This window comes from Antedon mediterranea, chromosome 11 (assembly GCF_964355755.1).
Source record: "Antedon mediterranea chromosome 11, ecAntMedi1.1, whole genome shotgun sequence".
Lineage (NCBI taxonomy): Eukaryota > Metazoa > Echinodermata > Crinoidea > Comatulida > Antedonidae > Antedon > Antedon mediterranea.
In genome coordinates, this window is record NC_092680.1 from 12,099,510 (window position 1) to 12,123,041 (window position 23,532).

A 23,532-nucleotide genomic window follows, 5' to 3' on the forward strand; every position below is an offset into this window, starting at 1 on the left:
AGCTAATAATAGTCTATTTATATAAAATGAATGATCAATCAATGAAAAATAATGTTATGCAACATTGTTTCTGATTTTAAAAAAGGTCCACTTGGTTAGGCCTGACATTTACAACCCTCAAAATATCAAACTTTCAAAAACAATATTTATTTTCAATTAAAAGAAAAAATAAAAAATTTCCCAAGAGGTTCAAACCCACTACTGAGAGAACTCAACATTTACAACTATAACAATATCTCACTTTCAAAAACAATATTTATTTTCAAATAAAAAAAAAGAAAACAAATACCGCTAGAAGTTCGAACCCACTATTGAAATCACTCAAACCTGAGCATTACCCGTTACGCCGCAAACCAGTAGATGACTGAAGAGCTGATAATAGTCTATTTATATGAAATAGATGGTCAATCAATGAAAAATAATGCCATGCAACTTTGTTTCTGATTTTAAAAAAGGTTCACTTGTTTAGGCCTGACAGTTGCAACCCTCAAAATATCTCACTTTCAAAAACAATATTTATTTTCAATAAAAAAAAAAAGAAAAAAAATACCCCTATATGTTCGAACCCACTGCTGAGAGCACTCAAACCTGAGCATTACCCGTTACGCCACAAACCAGTAGATGCCTGAAGAGCTGATAATAGTCTATTTATATGAAATGAATGATCAATCAATGAAAAATAATGTTATGCAACTTTGTTTCTGATTTTAAAAAAGGTCCACTTGGTTAGGCCTGACATTTACAACCCTCAAAATATCTCACTTTCAAAAACAATATTTATTTTCAATTAAAAAAAAAATAAAAAATTTCCCAAGAGGTTCAAACCCACTACTGAGAGAACTCAACATTTACAACTATAACAATATCTCACTTTCAAAAACAATATTTTTTTTCAAATAAAAAAAAAGAAAAAAAATACCGCTAGAAGTTCGAACCCACTATTGAAATCACTCAAACCTAAACATTACCCGTTACGCCGCAAACCAGTAGATGACTGAAGAGCTGATAATAGTCTATTTATATGAAATAGATGGTCAATCAATGAAAAATAATGCCATGCAACTTTGTTTCTGATTTTAAAAAAGGTTCACTTGTTTAGGCCTGACAGTTGCAACCCTCAAAATATCTCACTTTCAAAAACAATATTTATTTTCAATAAAAAAAAAGAAAGAAAAAAAATACCCCTATATGTTCGAACCCACTTCTGAGAGCACTCAAACCTGAGCATTACCCGTTACGCCACAAACCAGTAGATGCCTGAAGAGCTGATAATAGTCTATTTATATGAAATGAATGATCAATCAATGAAAAATCAGGCCATGCAACTTTGTTTCTGATTGAAAAAAAGATCCGTTTGTTTAGGCCTGACATTTACAACCCTCAAAATATCTCATTTTCAAAAAAAATATTTATTTTCAATAAGAAAAAAAAAAGCAATATCCCTAGAGGTTGGAACCCGCTACTGAGAGCACTCGAACCTGGGTATTACCCGTTACGCCACAAACCAGTAGGTGACTGAAGAGCTGATAATATGAAATTAATGATCAATCAATGAAAAATAATGCCATGCAACTTTGTTTCTGATTTTAAAAAAGGTCCACTTCTTTAGGCCTGACATTTACAACCCTCAAAAATATCTCATTTAAAAAAAAAATATTTATTTTCAATTAAAAAAAAAAGAAAAAAGAAATATCCCTAGAGGTTCGAACCCACTACTGAGAGCACTCAGACCTGAGTATTACCCGTTACGCCACAAACAGGTAGATGACCGAGGAGCTGATAATAGTCTATTTATATTGATGGATGATCAATCAATGAAAAATAATGTTATGCAACTTCATTTCTGATTTTTAAAAAGGTCGACTTGGTTAGGCATGACATTTACAACCATAAAAATATCTCACTATCAAAAACAATATTTATTTTCAATTAAAAAAAAAAAGAAAAAAAATTTCTAGAGATTCGAACCCACTACTGAGAGAACTCAAACCTGAGCATTACCGGTTACGCCACAACCCAGTAGATGAGTGAAGAGCTGATAATAGTCTATTTATATGAAATGAATGATCAATCAATGAAAAATAATGCTATGCAACTTTGTTTCTGATTTTAAAAAAGGTCCACTTGGTTAGGCCTGACATTTACAACCCTCAAAATATCTCACTTTCAAAAACAATATTTATTTTCAATTAAAAAAAAAATAAAACATTTCCCAAGAGGTTCAAACCCACTACTGAGAGAACTCAAACCTGAGCATTACCGGTTACGCCACAACCCAGTAGATGACTGAAGAGCTGATAATAGTTTATTTATATGAAATGAATGATCAATCAATGAAAAATAATGTTATGCAACTTTGTTTCTGATTTTAAAAAAGGTCCACTTGTTTAGGCCTGACATTTACAACCATAACAATATCTCACTTTCAAAAACAATATTTATTTTCAATGAAAAAAAAAAGAAAAAAATACCCGTATAGGTTCGAACCCACTGCTGAGAGCACTCAAACCTGAGCATTACCTGTTACGCCACGAACCAGTAGATGACTGAAGAGCTGATAATAGTCTATTTATATTGATGGATGATCAATCAATGAAAAATAATGTTATGCAACTTCATTTCTGATTTTTAAAAAGGTCGACTTGGTTAGGCATGACATTTACAACCATAAAAATATCTCACTATCAAAAACAATATTTATTTTCAATTAAAAAAAAAAGAAAAAAAATTTCTAGAGATTCGAACCCACTACTGAGAGAACTCAAATCTGAGTATTACCGGTTACGCCACAACCCAGTAGATGAGTGAAGAGCTGATAATAGTCTTTTTATATGAAATGAATGATCAATCAATGAAAAATAATGTTATGCAACTTTGTTTCTGATTTTAAAAAAGGTCTACTTGTTTAGGCCTGACATTTACAACTATAACAATATTTCACTTTCAAAAACAATATTTATTTTCAAATAAAAAAAAAAGAAAAAAAATACCCGTATAGGTTCGAACCCACTGCTGAGAGCACTCAAACCTGAGCATTACCCGTTACGCCACAAACCAATAGATGACTGAAGAGCTCGGCCGTAACTCGCATTTTTGTCAATTTTGAGATTTTTACATTTGGGGAATTATTACAAATTTATGAACAACCTGTAAAAATTTCAGGTTTCAGAGATCATTAATTTTAGAGATAGTACCACGTATCTTTAAGCAAAAAACAAATAATTCTGGTATTTTCCAAGGCAAAACAACGTATCTACCAGATCTGCCACGGAAATGTCTACGATTTTCGCTTCAAATTCTCACAATCAGCTAAGTTACGTAATTTTGAGACAGAAACCACTGATGCATGACGATAGGCATAGCAACGATCTTAACTAAAAGTAAAAGATATATTAAACAATATTAGGCTTATTACGCTAGACAACTAATTTAATGTATTAAAATTTATTCTAAGAATTAACTGTATTTACGAAAAAGTTCAGGCAAGCTTGAAACTAGGCTAGGCTATTATTTTTACAGACCTACCTAATCTAGCCTAGTACACCAGTATTGTCATTGAAACAAGGCTATGCCTAGCCTAGTAGGACGGCCGTCTTTGCATTGTTGTACGTAGGCCTTGTAGTAGCAGGCTAGTAGGTAGGCTATAAAATAATAATGTAATAAGTCTATATCATAAATAGTAGATGCAAATGGCTAAGCCTAGATTCAAATGCACTCTTTGTTTAGCCAACCTAGTTCCTAGCCATCATAGATGATCGCAGCCTTCCCTTTTGTTCAAAAAGAGTTTCAATCCATTGTTTTTAAAATCATCACAGTTACGTTGTTTTGCCATGGAATGACCACAGTTACGTTGTTTTGCCACAGAATATCGCAGTTACGTTGTTTTGCCTCAGAAATGACTTTCATTCTATGCACGTCATTTCTAAGGCAAAACAACGTATCTGTTAAAAGTGGTAATAACTTTTGATCAAATGGTTTAAATTATTTAACATTTTGTATTTAATAATAATTATTATTTATATATACTCATGCAAAATGTCACATCATTACGATAATTTGTTGTTGAAATGCAAACACTCAAACTTCAATTCAATTTTTATCGAAAAGCAACATTTTGTAGTTACGTTGTTTTGCATTGGAACGGCCGAGCTCATAATAGTCTATTTATATGAAAAGAATGATCAATCAATGAAAAATAATACCATGCAACTTTGTTTCTGATTGAAAAAAATGTCCACTTGTTTAGGCCTGACATTTACAACCCTCAAAATATCTCACTTTCAAAAACCATATTTATTTTCAATTTAAAAAAAAAGAAAAAAAATATCCCTAGAGGTTCGACGCACTACTGAGAGCACTCAAACCTGAGCATTACCCGTTACGCCACAAACCAGTAGATGACTGAAGAGCTGATAATAGTGTATTTATATGAAATGAATGATCAATCAATGAAAAATAATACCATGCAACTTTGTTTCTGATTGAAAAAAATGTCCACTTGTTTAGGCCTGACATTTACAACCCTCAAAATATCTCACTTTCAAAAACCATTTAAACCATTTGATCAAAAGTTATTACCACTTTTAACAGATACGTTGTTTTGCCTTAGATGAGGAAAATTGGTCTGAGGTTTACGATTGTGACCAACCCGTATCTTTTGATAAATTTCTTAACACATTCTATAAAATTCATAATAAACATATTAAAAATAAATATAATGTATCAAATAAAATGAAAGCAAAACAGTCTTGGATGACACCTGGCTTAATTAAAAGTAGCAAAAAGAAACAAAAACTTTATAAAAAATATATTTATTCTCATGATATTCAACATAAAAGTATATACAAAAATTATAAAAATATGTACACTAAACTCTGTCGAACCGCCAAAAGAATGCATTATATATCAAAATTTCAAAATGTAAAATGTAACCTTAAAAAGACCTGGGCTATAATAAATTCTGTATTAAGACCAGAAAATCAAAACAATTTCCCATCCCTCATAAATAACGGTTTTGAAACAATTACATCAACTAAAGAAATATGCGATTCATTTAATAAGTACTTTTCAACAGTTGGTTCAAATTTAAATAATTCTATGCCTGACCCTCATATTGACCCAATCTCATATTTACCAAATCCAATTTCTCAATCCTTTTTTATAAATCCTGTTACAAAAGAAGAAATAATAATTATTGTCAACAATTTAAATCCAAATAAAGGATCTGGTGACGATAATATCACTTCACGTACAATCAAACAAATACTGCCGTACATAATTGACCACCTTACCTACTCTATAAACTGTTCATTCTCATCTGGTGTATTTCCAAATTTATTAAAAATAGCTAAAGTTTTCCCAATCTTTAAGAAAGGTGACAAGGGCCAAGTTAAAAATTACAGGCCTATCTCCCTTCTTAGTGCTTTTTCCAAGATCTTAGAAAAACTCATGCACCAGCGACTCTATGATTACCTTACTAAATTCAACATTCTTTATACTCACCAATATGGCTTCCGTCATAACCATTCCACATCCCATGCAATTCTGGATCTTGTTAACAACATCACCTCATCTCTTGACAATAAACAATTTTTACTCTCTGTTTTTATAGACTTGTCAAAAGCTTTTGATGTCATTAATCATAAAATTCTTCTTGGTAAATTATTTAATTATGGCATTAGAGGAATTGCATTAAACTGGTTTGAAAGTTATTTAGTAAACCGTAAACAGTATGTTGCGTTAGGCTCATTTAAATCATCAGTGGAGGCTGTAAATTGCGGAGTGCCTCAAGGGTCGGTTTTAGGACCACTACTATTTTTAATTTATGTAAATGATCTTTCTAGATCAAGTGACACTCTGAAAGTCATATCCTTTGCTGATGATACTACGATTTTGTTTTCTCATTCTGATATCAATGTCTTATATAACACCGTCAACACTGAACTAAATAAAATGACTGACTGGTTCATCTCAAATAAGCTTATTGTTAATGTACAGAAAACTAATTACATTTTATTTCGTACTCAACAAAGACAAATTGATTTCTCTAATCTTAATATTTACATTAACAATAATATTATTGAACGTAAACCCGAAGTACTATTCCTCGGAGTTTATCTACATGAATACTTGAGATGGACCAGTCATCAAGCGTATGTATCTAAAAAGATATCTAAAGTAATTGGCATCCTTTGTAAATTAAGACACTTTTTTCCACAACATATCTTACTCTTGTTATATAACACCCTTATACAACCTCATCTTCTTTATTGCAACATTATTTGGGCTACTACCCATCAAATTTAGAAAAACTTAATAAACAAATTAAACGTGCTGCCAGTATTATTACTTTCTCTCACTATCTCGCCCCTTCCCAACCTTTACTTAAAAAACTCAATATTCTTAGTCTACATGATCTATTTACAACACAAATTGCTTCCTTTATTTTTCAATTCTTTAATACCAAACTCCCTGTGACAATGTCTAATCTATTAAGTCATACAAAATCACACAAGTACTATTTACGTATCGACAATAAATTTCCGCATCTTGATGTACCTCCTTTTAGACTGAAAATTTCCGAATATTTTGTTTCTGTTTCAGGACCGCGAATCTGGAATGATCTTGATGATAAACTAAAGCATTTTAAATCTCTTTATACTTTTCGTAAAAATTTTAAAAAATATCTTATTTCTTTATACTAATTTTAATATTATGATTGTAGTACACTGAAAGTATTTTTATTTCATCGTTTTTGTTTTTATTTATTATTTTATGTAGTAAATTGTATTAGTTTAAATGTATGTGTATTGTTTCTTGGGTCTTTCTCGAGACAAGAAACTTGTTTTCTTCTAGAGAAGACCCCAAATGATGGCTTATTACTATGTTTTCACTTATGTACACACCTATAATTATATTATTGTATAATGCCATTGTTGAATAAATAAATGTTTTTTGAACTTGAAATTGAACCATATTTATTTTCAATTTAAAAAAAAAGAAAAAAAATATCCCTAGAGGTTCGACGCACTACTGAGAGCACTCAAACCTGAGCATTACCCGTTACGCCACAAACCAGTAGATGACTGAAGAGCTGATAATAGTGTATTTATATGAAATGAATGATCAACCAATGGAAAATAATGCTATGCAACTTTGTTTCTGATTTTAAAAAAGATCCATTTGTTTAGGCCTGACATTTACAACCTTCAAAATATCTCATTTAAAAAAAAAATATTTATTTTCAATTTAAAAAAAAAAGAGAAAAAATATCCCTAGAGGTTAGAACCCACTACTGAGAGCACTCAGACCTGAGTATTACCCATTACGCCACAAACCAGTAGATGACTGAAGGGCTGATAATAGTCTATTTATATGAAATGAATGATCAATCAATGGAAAATAATGCCATGCAACTTTGTTTCTGATTGAAAAAAAGATCCGTTTGTTTAGGCCTGACATTTACTACCTTCAAAATATCTCATTTTCAAAAAAAATATTTATTTTCAATACGAAAAAAAAAAACAATATCCCTAGAGTTGGAACCCGCTACTGAGAGCACTCGAACCTGGGTATTACCCGTTACGCCACAAACCAGTAGATTACTGAAGAGCTGATAATATGAAATTAATGATCAATCAATGAAAAATAATGCCATGCAACTTTGTTTCTGATTTTAAAAAAGGTCCACTTCTTTAGGCCTGACATTTACAACCCTCAAAATATCTCACTTTCAAAAACAATATTTATTTTCAATTTAAAAAAAAAATAAATAAAAATATCCTTAGAGGTGCGAACCCACTACTGCGAGCACTCAAACTTGAGCATTACCCGCTACGCCACAAACCAGTAGATGACTGAAGAGCTAATAATACTCTATTTATATGAAATGAATAATTAATCAATGTAAAATGATGTTATGCAACTTTGTTTCTGATTTTAAAAAAGGTCCTTTTCTTTAGGCCTGGCATTTACAACCCTCAAAATATCTCACTTTCAAAAACAATATTTATTTTCAATAAAAAAAAAAAATAAAAAAAATATCCCAAGAGGTTCAAACCAACTACTGAGAGAACTCAAACCTGAGCATTACCGGTTACGACACAAACCAGTAGATGCCTGAAGAGATCATAATAGTCTATTTCTATGAAATGAATGATCAATCAATGTAAAATGATGTTATGCAACTTTGTTTCTGATTTTAAAAAAGGTCCACTTGGTTAGGCATGACATTTACAACCATAAAAATATCTCACTTTCAAAAACAATATTTATTTTCAATTAAAAAAAAAAGAAAAAAAATACCCGTATAGGTTCGAACCCACTGCTGAGAGCACTCAAACCTGAGCATTACCCGTTACGCCACAAACCAGTAGATGACTGAAGAGCTGATAATAGTCTATTTATATGAGATGAATGATCAATCAATGAAAAATAATGTTATGCAACTTTGTTTCTGATTTTAAAAAAGGTCCACTTGTTTAGGCCTGACATTTACAACCATAACAATATCTCACTTTCAAAAACAATATTTATTTTCAATGAAAAAAAAAAGAAAAAAAATACCCGTATAGGTTCGAACTCACTGCTGAGAGCACTCAAACCTGAGCATTACCCGTTACGCCACAAACCAGTAGATGACTGAAGAGCTGATAATAGTCTATTTATATGAGATGAATGATCAATCAATGAAAAATAATGTTATGCAACTTTGTTTCTGATTTTAAAAAAGGTCCACTTGTTTAGGCCTGACATTTACAACCATAACAATATCTCACTTTCAAAAACAATATTTATTTTCAATGAAAAAAAAAAGAAAAAAAATACCCGTATAGGTTCGAACTCACTGCTGAGAGCACTCAAACCTGAGCATTACCCGTTACGCCACACACCAGTAGATGACTGAAGAGCTGATAATAGTCTATTTATATGAATGGATAAATCAATCAATGAAAAATAATGCTATGGAACTTCATTTCTGATTTTTAAAAAGGTCGAATTGGTTAGGCATGACATTTACAACCATAAAAATATCTCACTATCAAAAACAATATTTTTTTTCAATTAAAAAAAAAAAGAAAAAATATTCCTAGAGATTCGAACCCACTACTGAGAGAACTCAAACCTGAGCATTACCGGTTACGCCACAACCCAGTAGATGAGTGAAGAGTTATGTGTATAGAAAGCAGTACTCGTATTAAAAACTAAGCAGGTTGTATTCTTGAACGCAAACTGGCAGGAAAATTTTGAATATTTTTTGTTGTTAAAATGATGGAATCTATCTAGGCTAGGGCTATAATATAAGCCTACTTCTACTATCTAGTAGGGCCTAGGCCTAGTTAGTACTGTAGTTTACTACTGTGTAGTGTAGTGTAGCAGCAGCTGTAGGCAGGCAGATAATCGGGTCAGAAAAGTAGACGGGAACCCACTTTGAGGCCTAGCTAGGTCCTATATGTCGTACTCACCTAGCTAAGCCATCACTCCACAACTAGCTACAGGAAATAGGCCTACTATGTTGATGTACCACTGATATACATTTGGAGCTCGAATTAATTTTGAAGTCTAAAAAAAGACTAACTGATGACAAAAAACGAACATTTGGAAAATGATCAGCATACAGTACCAAAGAAGTTGATGGTAGAATAGATTGTTGTTGATAGCAACCAAAACGAAAACACTAGTAATTAGAATAGGCCTTTTTTAGGGAGGAGATGCACTTTTCAGGGATTCCTTACTGTACATTAGTACCCCAAATTGAAAACTTCAGATTCATGTACAGAAATAATAATTATATGTATGCAATAAATTGTGAAATATTTAACTTTTCTATTTGACTTTTGTATTTATACATCATTGTTTTTCAATTTATAGACTTAAGCTAATGAAGACTGGAACAGAAGTTACACCCATACAGCATTTTAAAGGCAACTGGCAGTAGACTCGGTAGTGGAACACAAGATAAATATTGGATGACTATCATAAAGCATTAGGCAAATGTGTTGGTTGTTTTCCAGCTTTTAAAATGTTGTATAGTTTTCATAATTAGAGCAATAACATTTGTATACAGCATTAAATAAATAAAAAATACTACTACAGTACATGAGATAAAATCACCATAATTTTAATGTGTGAAGATTTACAGTACAGTACAGTAAAAAATGAGTTAATTACTAGTATATTTCATTGAATTTCTGCATTATTGTTGACAATTTATTTTCAACTATTAATTGATGTGTTGATTGTGGCATTACAGCAATAGCTTGTCTTCTGTGATTGTTCATCCATTTTAAAGTGTCATAGTAAGAAACGTTCAAATAAATATTGTGAATGTTGCTACCACATTTTGTGTTGATTTCTTCACCATTTTCCACTACTTCCTCATATTGTTCATTCAAGTGTGTTAATACCTATTAAAAGAAAGACATTATTTATTAAAATATGTACATAAAAAGTTTAATTGTGTGAATGTTGGTTTGAACGTTATTGCTTTGGAAGAATTTTCAACATAACGGTACTAAGTACTGTAAAGTACACATTCCAAAAAATATTTAACTTAGATTATTTGGTCATTTTCTCTAAAATAATTACATTATTGGATGTACAGTATAGGCCTAGTTACACTTTTCACAAATTTATATTAGCATTAAAATCTAATTAATCATGAAGGAAAAACCAAGCACCATAATCTCTCCTGGCCCTGGTGGTGACCTTATTTTCTATTTTTGGCAGCCATTCACAAGTTTTCGCTTTTTGAGTTTCGCTGCTCTTATGTATAATTTTTTTTAATCACAAACTCTACATAGAAAAGAAAATTAAATGTTTTAAAATGAATGAAAAGTGATATGAATAATGATAAATTAAAGACTATTATTAAATATTATAGTATTATACTAAAAATAAGACGAGTTGGTGGTGTCGAAATTCACACAAGTCACAATAAAACCATGGTGGTATAAAATATTTTATTTTTATACCTCCATGCTAAAACCTTATTCCTTACTCCATGCTCACAGATGAATGTTATAGGCCTAATCCTATTTAAAGCTAGGTTGGCAATAACTATTAATAAGGCTTACAAGTTGTATCTATTAGTATTAGCTAGGCCTGCTACTCACTCAGGGTGAACCCTCACTCAGGCCTACAACTAGGCCTAGTACTACTACCACTACTAGACTAGCTACTAGTACTACTACTAGTTTCAAACAATGATGAAAATTATCGTAGCGAAATACAAAGATTTGTTAAATTTTGTGACGATAATTATCTCCAAATAAATGCATCAAAAACAAAGGAGATGATCATTGATTTTAGGACTAAACATAAATTTAATTTTCAACCAATCACTATCAAAGGTAAAGAAATTGAAATTGTTGACCAGTACAAGTATCTAGGAATTGTTTTCAATGATAAACTGAGTTGGGGAGACCATATAGACTTCATCAGCAAAAAATTAAGTCCCAGAATGTATTGTATGAGAACTTTATATAAATTTAACTCCTGTGATTTGATGTTATTTTCGTTCTATAGATCCGTTATATGTAGTGTTTGGACGTATTGCCTCTCCTGTTGGGCTGGTAATGTTACCGGAGGGAATAAAGGACGCCTTGAAACTTTCATCCGTCGGGCTGGTAAAATGATTGGTCTGGAACTGCCTTCCTTTACCGATGTGCACCTAGAACACCTCCAGAAAGATTTTGAACGCATTGAGTCGGATGCCTCTCATCCTCTCCACAAAGTGATTATAGACCAACTTAATCCAAGTGGTAGATTGAGGCTCCTCAGTGTGAAAACAAATCGATTTGCTAAATCCTTTATTCCCTCCGGTATCATCCAGTACAACAGGAAGTCAAGAAGATAATTTTATATTGTAATTTTTTAGATGTTTTTATATGAATGGTTTTATGCTATATTTGTTTTTATAGTGTTTTCTTTGTTATTATGACGAGCAATGAATTTCCTTTTTGAGGATCAATAAAAGTTATCTTATCTTACTCTAGGCCTAGCCAATAGATAGGGGATAGTACACTCACTAGATAGCCAGTACAGCTGTAATGGGCTAGCTAGGCTTCCTATACTAACTAACAAAGCTGCACCATAGAAACTACAGTTCTTACTTACCAATATGCTAGGGCCTAGCCATAGTCTTTTCTTCAAGTAGGAGTTGTTTTTTTTGTTGTTAAACTACAGAACTTTCCCACATCGTCGTCTCGCCATATCACGTCGTATTTTTTTTCTGATGACCTAGAGGTCACATACACGCACAAGAATCATACAATATGCATAATTCATAAGCTAATTCAGGTCAAGGGTTAAAGTAAACCGGAAGCCAGCTGGCTGCCAGCCAACCGACTTCCGGTTGACTATTTTTTACTTTAAATTACGATTTTCTAAGGTAAATAATTTTTTTTTTGATCCAATTTTTTTTCAAAGTGCTAACTTCAATTTCCACGAACTGGAGACGAAGACGAAGACGACCCTTTTATTTAAATTTATTTGGATAGACCTCCATGTAAATTCATTAAAGGCTATATGATTGTTTTATATTTTAATATGTGATAGTAGAAAATCATTGTGTATAATGAGGACTATGAATCTGATATTTACTTGCATTCTCATCTTTTTAAAATTTTATTTATAATGCTGGTAGTGAATTTACTATTGAAAAAGTCATGTGTCCACTTATCTCAAATTGTGTCACACCTCTAACCTTGGTAGAACTGACTGTGTTCTATATGAGTACATTTAATTTGCCATATAGTAGTGTTTCCACCATACTTCAACCTGGTAGTTGAATACATTTCATCGGGGTAAAATTATCACCTTTAACATAAAGTATCCTCCTGAAACATGTATTTGTACTGTACTTCATCTACTATTCATTTAATTACTTAATACTAATTTGGGTGATTTATGTCTAACTTCAGGAATGATCTGAGGCTAGAAGAACGAATTTCTGCACATATAATTTATATAAAAAATAAACCAATGTTTTCCTAAAAATTTAACCCCTAGGTTGATAACTAACAAAGAAATTATTGAAATTGTGTTCTCACAATATATGTGTACTGTATCTACATATGCATACTGCTGTACTTGTTTTTAACCGCATAATGGCATTAAAAAAAAACAATGTTTTATAATTATTATGTTATTTCCAAATATTAAAGGTCTGAAACAGAAACTAAATGTTACCAAACTATGTTTTTGAAAATCTCTATGATATAATATAATAATATGAACATAATATTAAATTATATTGACTATTTTTGATAATCATCATGTCCTTATAAATTCATTTATATTTCATTTGTGTAATATAGTTCATATATGATGTATTAAATAAATTGGTAAGGCCCTATACTGTTTATATTTAAGGAAAGTTTATATACACTATTATTTAATGCCTACCAATATTAGTATTAATTGTTTATGTAACTATTGTCTAATTGCATTGATTTTTTGTATAGGCCAATGGCATTAATGTTTTCTCAAATCAAATTAGCCTAATAATGCCATATTTAGAAACAAAATTCATTAATTTCTGATATTCTGTACTTGTGTATGCATTACTAAAATAGTAGTTATTTTATTTCATTTATAATGTATGTATAAACTTTTATTCAGTTTTTTTTTACATTTTTAAGTTTAAAAATTATTAAAATACCTATCTACCTTTCTGTTATTGTTACTATTATAATATTTTTTGAGGCAGATTGATTTCAATAAAAACATTTTAAACAATTGATTTGATTTATACTGTACTATGTTAGTTCAGGAGATGAAGTGTGTGTTTGTAGAATCTGGTGTGTTGGAGGTTGGCGATGTGAGGTGTATTTTTGTCACTTTAAGACCTAAATTAGATGTTTTCTGAAGAAAAGAAGTAAGTGGATAGGCTTTCAAACAACTCCAAGAAGATTCACACAAAAATAATTACTTCCCAATAAAATAGTATGTAACAGTGTATATTACACTACACTACATTGAATAAACTCGAGCGGAAAAATAACACACATAAAAAATCATTCATTTCCTTGTCGAAACGCGCCCTCTCTAGGTTTCTATTAATTTATTAATAATTATTATTAATTAATGAGTAATATAAACTTATTTTTAACAATTAATGCTGGAAGCTGATTCTACTCCTAACAAGGTGTCATACCTCCAAATTTCGTCAACGTATTCAAAGCACTTCAATAAATATCACATTGAACATTAAAAATTAGGGTTATGGATAGAATTTTGCTGAAAAATATATACAAAAAACATCGATAAAAAATACTTTTCGAATTTAAAAACATTTGAAACTTCTTTTATATGTTCAATATAGGTTGCTCTATTCACAGAAACAAAATTTCATTCATGAATGTTTTTTGTTGGTTGTTTTTTTCAAAATCGTTATTAGGTTTAAAAAATGCATTGGAATTCTATGGTCTTTCATAAGTGTACATTTTGTAAAAACGTAAATTTAAAAAATCGGTAATATGGCTCGATAGTTATTTTTTTGTTGTAATATGGATGGAGCTACCTATATTGAACATTTATACCAAGTATCAATTGTTTTTGAATACGAAAACTATTTTTTATCGATGTTTTTTGTATATGTTTTAAGCAAAATTCTATCCATAACCCTAATTTTTAATGATCAATGTGATATTTATTGAAGTGCTTTGAATACGTTGATGAAATTTGGAGGTATGAAACTTGGTTTGGAGTAGAATCAGCTTCGAGCATCAAATGTTAGAAATATGTTTATATTACTAATTAATTAATAATAATTATTAATAAATTAATAGAAAACTAGAGAGGGCGCTTTTCGACAAGGAAATGAATGTTTTTTTATGTGTGTTATTTTTCCGCTCGAATTCATTCAATGTACTTTAATATACACTATTACATACTATTTTATTGGGAAGCCTATTCGCTTCTTTTCTTCAGAAAACATCTAATTTAGGTCTTAAAGTCACAAAAATACACCTCACATCACCAACCTCAAACACACCAGATTCTACCAACAAACACTTCATCTCCTGAACTAACATAGTACAGTATAAGTCAAATTAAATGTTTTAAATTTTTTTATTGAAATCAATCTTCTGCAAAAAATATTATAATAGTAACAATAACACAAAGGTTGATGGGTATTTTAATATTTTTTAAACTTAAAAAGGTAAAAAAAAACCTGAATAAATGTTTATACATACATTATAAATGAAATAAAATAACTACTATTTTAGTAATGCATACACAAGTACAGAATATCATAAATCAATGAATTATGTGTCAAAATATGGCATTATTAGGCTAATTTGTTTTGAGAAAAACATTAATGCCATTGGCCTATACAAAAAATCAATGCAATTAGACAAAATAGTTACATAAACAATTAATACTAATATTGGTAGGCATAAAATAATAGAGTATATAAACTTTCCTTAAATATAAACAATACCATACCAATTTATTTAATACATAATATATGAACTATATTACACAAAAGAAATATAAATGAATTTATAAGGACATGATGATTATCAATATAATTTAATATTATGTTCATATTATTATATTATATCATAGAGATTTTCAAAAACATAGTTTGGTAACATTTAGTTTCTGTTTCAGACCTTTAATATTTGGAAATAACCTATAATAATTATAAAACATTCTTGTTTTCAATGCCATTATGCGGTTAAAAACAAGTACAGCAGTATGCATATGTAGATAGAGTACACCTATATATTGTGAGAACATAATTTCAATAATTTCTTTGTTAGTTATCAACCTAGGGGTTAAAGTTGTATTGTCCCCCAAAACATGAAAAATAAAGATGAAAAAAATCAAATTTTGAATAGACCATTTTGTAGTTATAATAAAGTTATTCACTTTCGCCGAAAAAAAAATCCGAAAAAAATATTGATTTCGCTTATAAAAAATCAAAATAAGTTTACCATTTTTTCGAACTCATAAGTTCAGAAATTCCAAAATAACGATGGTTAGCTAACAGCTCATAAATATGCATGATATGTTAATGAGTATCCAAACAGGGGAGATCCGATCTGTTCACCACGTAAACAAACATGTGCGAAGAACAGAAGAAAGTGCTGGGGTTTCCCTGATCGTATGATGTAAAAAGCCCTGCCGTTAATTTGCTTTTTTTTTTTTTTTTTCTTCTTTTATTTTATACTCATCCAACAGCGAGTAACCCGCCAATTACAGGATGGATAAACTATTTAATAATTTCACAAGACAAACACAAGATGCTCTACATAAACAAAGACTTATTATTAAGTCTTTGGGAGTGGAGTTGTAAATTTTCATGAGAAAAAAACCCTGACATATGACAGGACTTGAACCCAGGACCCTTAGATTGGTAGCCAAGCATCATAGCCACCAAGCCACAGCTCCACTCCATGCTGGTAAGTAGAATTCTATTTTAGATGAATGACACATCCTCCTATAATAGTTTTTGGCGTATAGTTATAGGCTTAGCTATCTAGGCTAGGGCTATAATATAAGCCTACTTCTACTATCTAGTAGGGCCTAGGCCTAGTTAGTACTGTAGTTTACTACTGTGTAGTGTAGTGTAGCAGCAGCTGTAGGCAGGCAGATAATCGGGTCAGAAAAGTAGACGGGAACCCACTTTGAGGCCTAGCTAGGTCCTATATGTCGTACTCACCTAGCTAAGCCATCACTCCACAACTAGCTACAGGAAATAGGCCTACTATGTTGATGTACCACTGATATACATTTGGAGCTCGAATTAATTTTGAAGTCTAAAAAAAGACTAACTGATGACAAAAAACGAACATTTGGAAAATGATCAGCATACAGTACCAAAGAAGTTGATGGTAGAATAGATTGTTGTTGATAGCAACCAAAACGAAAACACTAGTAATTAGAATAGGCCTTTTTTAGGGAGGAGATGCACTTTTCAGGGATTCCTTACTGTACATTAGTACCCCAAATTGAAAACTTCAGATTCATGTACAGAAATAATAATTATATGTATGCAATAAATTGTGAAATATTTAACTTTTCTATTTGACTTTTGTATTTATACATCATTGTTTTTCAATTTATAGACTTAAGCTAATGAAGACTGGAACAGAAGTTACACCCATACAGCATTTTAAAGGCAACTGGCAGTAGACTCGGTAGTGGAACACAAGATAAATATTGGATGACTATCATAAAGCATTAGGCAAATGTGTTGGTTGTTTTCCAGCTTTTAAAATGTTGTATAGTTTTCATAATTAGAGCAATAACATTTGTATACAGCATTAAATAAATAAAAAATACTACTACAGTACATGAGATAAAATCACCATAATTTTAATGTGTGAAGATTTACAGTACAGTACAGTAAAAAATGAGTTAATTACTAGTATATTTCATTGAATTTCTGCATTATTGTTGACAATTTATTTTCAACTATTAATTGATGTGTTGATTGTGGCATTACAGCAATAGCTTGTCTTCTGTGATTGTTCATCCATTTTAAAGTGTCATAGTAAGAAACGTTCAAATAAATATTGTGAATGTTGCTACCACATTTTGTGTTGATTTCTTCACCATTTTCCACTACTTCCTCATATTGTTCATTCAAGTGTGTTAATACCTATTAAAAGAAAGACATTATTTATTAAAATATGTACATAAAAAGTTTAATTGTGTGAATGTTGGTTTGAACGTTATTGCTTTGGAAGAATTTTCAACATAACGGTACTAAGTACTGTAAAGTACACATTCCAAAAAATATTTAACTTAGATTATTTGGTCATTTTCTCTAAAATAATTACATTATTGGATGTACAGTATAGGCCTAGTTACACTTTTCACAAATTTATATTAGCATTAAAATCTAATTAATCATGAAGGAAAAACCAAGCACCATAATCTCTCCTGGCCCTGGTGGTGACCTTATTTTCTATTTTTGGCAGCCATTCACAAGTTTTCGCTTTTTGAGTTTCGCTGCTCTTATGTATAATTTTTTTTAATCACAAACTCTACATAGAAAAGAAAATTAAATGTTTTAAAATGAATGAAAAGTGATATGAATAATGATAAATTAAAGACTATTATTAAATATTATAGTATTATACTAAAAATAAGACGAGTTGGTGGTGTCGAAATTCACACAAGTCACAATAAAACCATGGTGGTATAAAATATTTTATTTTTATACCTCCATGCTAAAACCTTATTCCTTACTCCATGCTCACAGATGAATGTTATAGGCCTAATCCTATTTAAAGCTAGGTTGGCAATAACTATTAATAAGGCTTACAAGTTGTATCTATTAGTATTAGCTAGGCCTGCTACTCACTCAGGGTGAACCCTCACTCAGGCCTACAACTAGGCCTAGTACTACTACCACTACTAGACTAGCTACTAGTACTACTACTAGTTTCAAACAATGATGAAAATTATCGTAGCGAAATACAAAGATTTGTTAAATTTTGTGACGATAATTATCTCCAAATAAATGCATCAAAAACAAAGGAGATGATCATTGATTTTAGGACTAAACATAAATTTAATTTTCAACCAATCACTATCAAAGGTAAAGAAATTGAAATTGTTGACCAGTACAAGTATCTAGGAATTGTTTTCAATGATAAACTGAGTTGGGGAGACCATATAGACTTCATCAGCAAAAAATTAAGTCCCAGAATGTATTGTATGAGAACTTTATATAAATTTAACTCCTGTGATTTGATGTTATTTTCGTTCTATAGATCCGTTATATGTAGTGTTTGGACGTATTGCCTCTCCTGTTGGGCTGGTAATGTTACCGGAGGGAATAAAGGACGCCTTGAAACTTTCATCCGTCGGGCTGGTAAAATGATTGGTCTGGAACTGCCTTCCTTTACCGATGTGCACCTAGAACACCTCCAGAAAGATTTTGAACGCATTGAGTCGGATGCCTCTCATCCTCTCCACAAAGTGATTATAGACCAACTTAATCCAAGTGGTAGATTGAGGCTCCTCAGTGTGAAAACAAATCGATTTGCTAAATCCTTTATTCCCTCCGGTATCATCCAGTACAACAGGAAGTCAAGAAGATAATTTTATATTGTAATTTTTTAGATGTTTTTATATGAATGGTTTTATGCTATATTTGTTTTTATAGTGTTTTCTTTGTTATTATGACGAGCAATGAATTTCCTTTTTGAGGATCAATAAAAGTTATCTTATCTTACTCTAGGCCTAGCCAATAGATAGGGGATAGTACACTCACTAGATAGCCAGTACAGCTGTAATGGGCTAGCTAGGCTTCCTATACTAACTAACAAAGCTGCACCATAGAAACTACAGTTCTTACTTACCAATATGCTAGGGCCTAGCCATAGTCTTTTCTTCAAGTAGGAGTTGTTTTTTTTGTTGTTAAACTACAGAACTTTCCCACATCGTCGTCTCGCCATATCACGTCGTATTTTTTTTCTGATGACCTAGAGGTCACATACACGCACAAGAATCATACAATATGCATAATTCATAAGCTAATTCAGGTCAAGGGTTAAAGTAAACCGGAAGCCAGCTGGCTGCCAGCCAACCGACTTCCGGTTGACTATTTTTTACTTTAAATTACGATTTTCTAAGGTAAATAATTTTTTTTTTGATCCAATTTTTTTTCAAAGTGAATAACTTTTATGTATCATTTAAATGGCCTTTAAAAAAAAAAAAATTTTGTTCAGGGGGACAATACATCTTTAAATCATTAGGAAAACATTGGTTTATTTTTTATATGTGTACAGAAATTCGTTCTTCTAGCCTCAGATCATTCCTGAAGTTAGACATAAATTACATAAATTAGTATTAAGTAATGGATATTAGATGAAGTACAGTACAAATACATGTTTCAGGAGGATACTTTATGTTAAAGGTGATAATTAGTTTAAATGTTACCCCAATGAAATTTATTCAATTACCAGGTTGAAGTAGTCTGGTGGAAACACTACTATATGTACTCATGTAGAACCCAGTCAGTTCTACCAAGGTTAGAGGTGGGTGCCAACATTTGAGATAAGTGGAAACATGACCTTTTCAATAGTAAATTCATTACCAGCATTATAAATAAAATGTTAAAAAGATGAGAATGCAAGTAAATATTAGATTCATAGTCCTCATTATGCACAATGGTTTTCTACTATCACATTATTAAAATATAAAACAATCATATAGCCTTTAATGAATTTACATGGAGGTCTATCCAAATAAATCTAAATAAAAGGGTCGTAATATGTCTTTGTCTCCAGTTCGTAGAAAATGAACAAAAAATATTCAAAATATCCTGCCAGTTTGCGTTCAGTACAACCTGCTTAGTTTTTAATACGAGTACTGCTTTCTATACACATAACTTTGATTTCTCAAAAAAAAAAAATCTCTGTAATAATGTACTTTTTAATTACTGTAATAATCTAGGTATAGATTATGTTGACCAGGCCAGTGAGAGGACGATCGACTGTACAGTACTACCATAAGTCCTCTAGGTAGATACAACTTATTTCTTGTCTACAAAGTGTACAGTAGTATGCTAATAGTACTATTATTAGATTAGGTAGTTGGAGTAGTTTGGAAAGATACATCTATTTATAAGAGAGTACTTTATATTTATAGATATAATACCAATATGTACCATGTATTGGGATGCAATTCAACAGTTATGAATAAAAAAAACTCTGTATGCTTTTTTCTGGCTGTGAAATATAAAATTGTTAAATGAAAAAAAAATTTAGGGTGATCATCCCAGTATTTACGGTCTAAATTTGATCTTTATTCAACAATAGGCATAAACGATTTCTTAATTAACAGGTATAAAAGCAAATTAAAAGCCCTACGTACTCTGTATGTTGGAGGAAATAAGCATAAGTGCAAATAAATCCTTGACCACAGGATGTAATTCACTATTTGGAATCAGTAGTACACGACTGTGTTGGACCATAATGTGGTCCAGGTTGACGGGCCAGGAATGATGGTAGTGCCCAGTATACAATGTAGTTTAGCTTCAAGGCAATACCATGTAGCTGGATTAGCTTGGAGAAATACACTAGAGATTTAATGAGATTTGGTGTGTGATGATTCAGTTTGATAATTAGCTGTGAAAAAAAATTGTTGAATTATGAGAAAAATATTGTAAAATATAACAAGGAAGTTATACTATAGTATAATTAAGGGTTAACCGTAAAATATATTATAATAATAAATTAAAATGCAATGGGAATTACTATTACTAGGCCTACTAATATTATGTATACAATACAATATTACAGTTAAATTCATAGGTCGATATTATTTTATTATTATAAGGAAATCTGTTTTAGAATGAGAAAAAACCGTCCCAACCTAGATTTGAACCCAGCTATCAATAAAGCTATAAAGCTATTGGTACGAGTTGACCAATTATTTGGGTACGAGTTAGCCAAGTTTGGTAAGAGTTGACATGGGTACGTTACGGAATACGGATAAAGATCAACCCGTACCCCCATGCCGACTCGTTCCCATCCCATGGTAGAATACTACTTATATGTTAGTTTAGCCTAGCTGGGCTAACCTACCTCACCTCTCACATGCCCTCCTGAAAAAACGCGACCGAAATTACTGGAACCCTACCCTAGCCTACTAGACCTAGATAGTAGTGATGCGTAGTACCATGGAACTATAATAAATGGTAGACGTACTAGTACTGTGTAGTATATGTTAACATGTCTGGCTCTACGAGGCCTTTTTATGCTCATAGGATGGCTTTTTTGGGCGTCCCAATGTAGGCCTATGCCTATAGCTAGGACAGATTTCCCATTCCTGCAGGCCTGTAGCCTATGCTCTAGTAGGGCGGCCGGGTGTACTCTGGTCGATTCACCCCTGGTCGACTCGTACCCATGCCAACTCGTACTTATCTTCCTACCCTAAACTCGTATCCAACCAAATCATTGGTTGATTTCCCGCTAGACTAGTAGGCCTAGCCTAGCTACAATATTCATTATACCCTGCTAAAAAGGTAGATGAGCTACTAGACTAATTACGTAATTCGTATAATAATAACAATAATTGACTAGAAGGCCTAAAAGCGGCGGAAAACACCTTTCCATTCTTGCATGGCAGTACGAAAACCTGCCTATGGTTGTACATCATTGTAAATTGTCAACACACACTGTGCTACAGACAGTGTACCGTGTGTTAAAAGTACAGCATTTATAGCAGACAGCAACGTGTATAACTTGCTATAGTTTTACAGATAGCACCTGTGGACAGTAGCAGAATCGGGTGCACCAACATAATTTCTGTGACTACAATATATGGCTTTTTTCAGTTCCTTACACTTTACACTTAAATCTATCTGTAGCTTCATTTGTTTTTAAAATCTTAGCCTTCCTATATAATTTTCTTTTCTTTGTACAAAGTTTCTTAATTTCTGTAGTAATCCATGGAAATAATTTAGTCTTATTTCTTTTCTTAATAGGCACAGATTCATATTTTCAAACATAAAACAATTTTCCCAATTAAAATTAATTAATATGCTTTTCATCTTTTCAAAATCTGCATTTTTTAGTGCATATACAGTTTTTGTTATAACTTTGTCACGTTGTTTTGATATCCTTAGACATATCTCAATTGCCTCATGATCACATGAGTCAAAATTGTTAATAATTTGACATTTATCAATTAGAAGTGGATTACTAACAAAAGCCAAGTCCAAAAAGTGCCCATCCCCATTTCGTGTTACATAAGAAGGCTGATCTATTATTTGCACTAGTCCAGTTGCCATTGTTCCTTCTACCAAGTTTCCTGCTTGGGCGGATAAACCATTGTTCACATTCAAACAATTCCAATCAACATGAATATTAAAGTCACCTATGAGTAATACATGTTCTTAATCAACAACTTTTGCTTGAACTTTATCTAGATTATCAATAAAGGAATTTAAATATTGAACATTTGAAGAAGGCGGCCTATAAAACACTCCTAATAAAATTTTACCTATATTACTATGACATTCTATCCAAATCAGTTCAAGTGTATAAACATTGAGATCTGTGCATAAAGATGGATTTAAACATGTTTTACAAGCAATTAACCCACCCCCCCCCCCTCCATGAGAATTTCTATAATTTCTAAAAATGGTATAATCATTGTTTAAAAGCTGACTATCATATACTGTGCTATCGAGCCATGTCTCTGATATAGCAATGACGTCATGAGACGAAGAAGAAAATCTAACATTGAAATCTAATAATTTGTTTTTCACACTTCTTATATTACAATAGAATAAACTTAACATTTTACTTGATTTTGTGTTACCTGAATTTACTATATTACTGCTATTATTACTAGAATCATTGTTTATATTAATTTCATTTAATGTTATGTCATTATCATCAGCACTCTTCATCTTAGCTACATTTATTACGGCTTCATCTACTTTGCCATTTTTTCAGTGTTCAACTTGGCAAAATTTCGCTTTATGTCCTACTTGTTTACAAACCCAACACACAACTGCTTTTCCATGTCTGCAAACTCGTCGTACATGTCCAC

General features: G+C 31.5%; 2 long non-coding RNA genes across 2 annotated transcripts; both read right to left on the minus strand.

Moving 5' to 3' along the window:
* Window positions 1–10,095: 10,095 nt before the first annotated feature.
* On the minus strand, window positions 10,096–10,864 carry LOC140062380 (uncharacterized). The gene is made up of 2 exons (XR_011847478.1): window positions 10,680–10,864; window positions 10,096–10,406 (listed from the first exon to the last, which is right to left on the minus strand). It is a non-coding gene; the product is annotated as an uncharacterized lncRNA (long non-coding RNA).
* A 6,442-nt stretch (window positions 10,865–17,306) lies between these two features.
* LOC140062287 (uncharacterized) lies at window positions 17,307–18,074 on the minus strand. Its single transcript, XR_011847466.1, has 2 exons — window positions 17,891–18,074; window positions 17,307–17,617 (listed from the first exon to the last, which is right to left on the minus strand). It is a non-coding gene; the product is annotated as an uncharacterized lncRNA (long non-coding RNA).
* Between the last annotated feature and the right edge of the window lie 5,458 nt (window positions 18,075–23,532).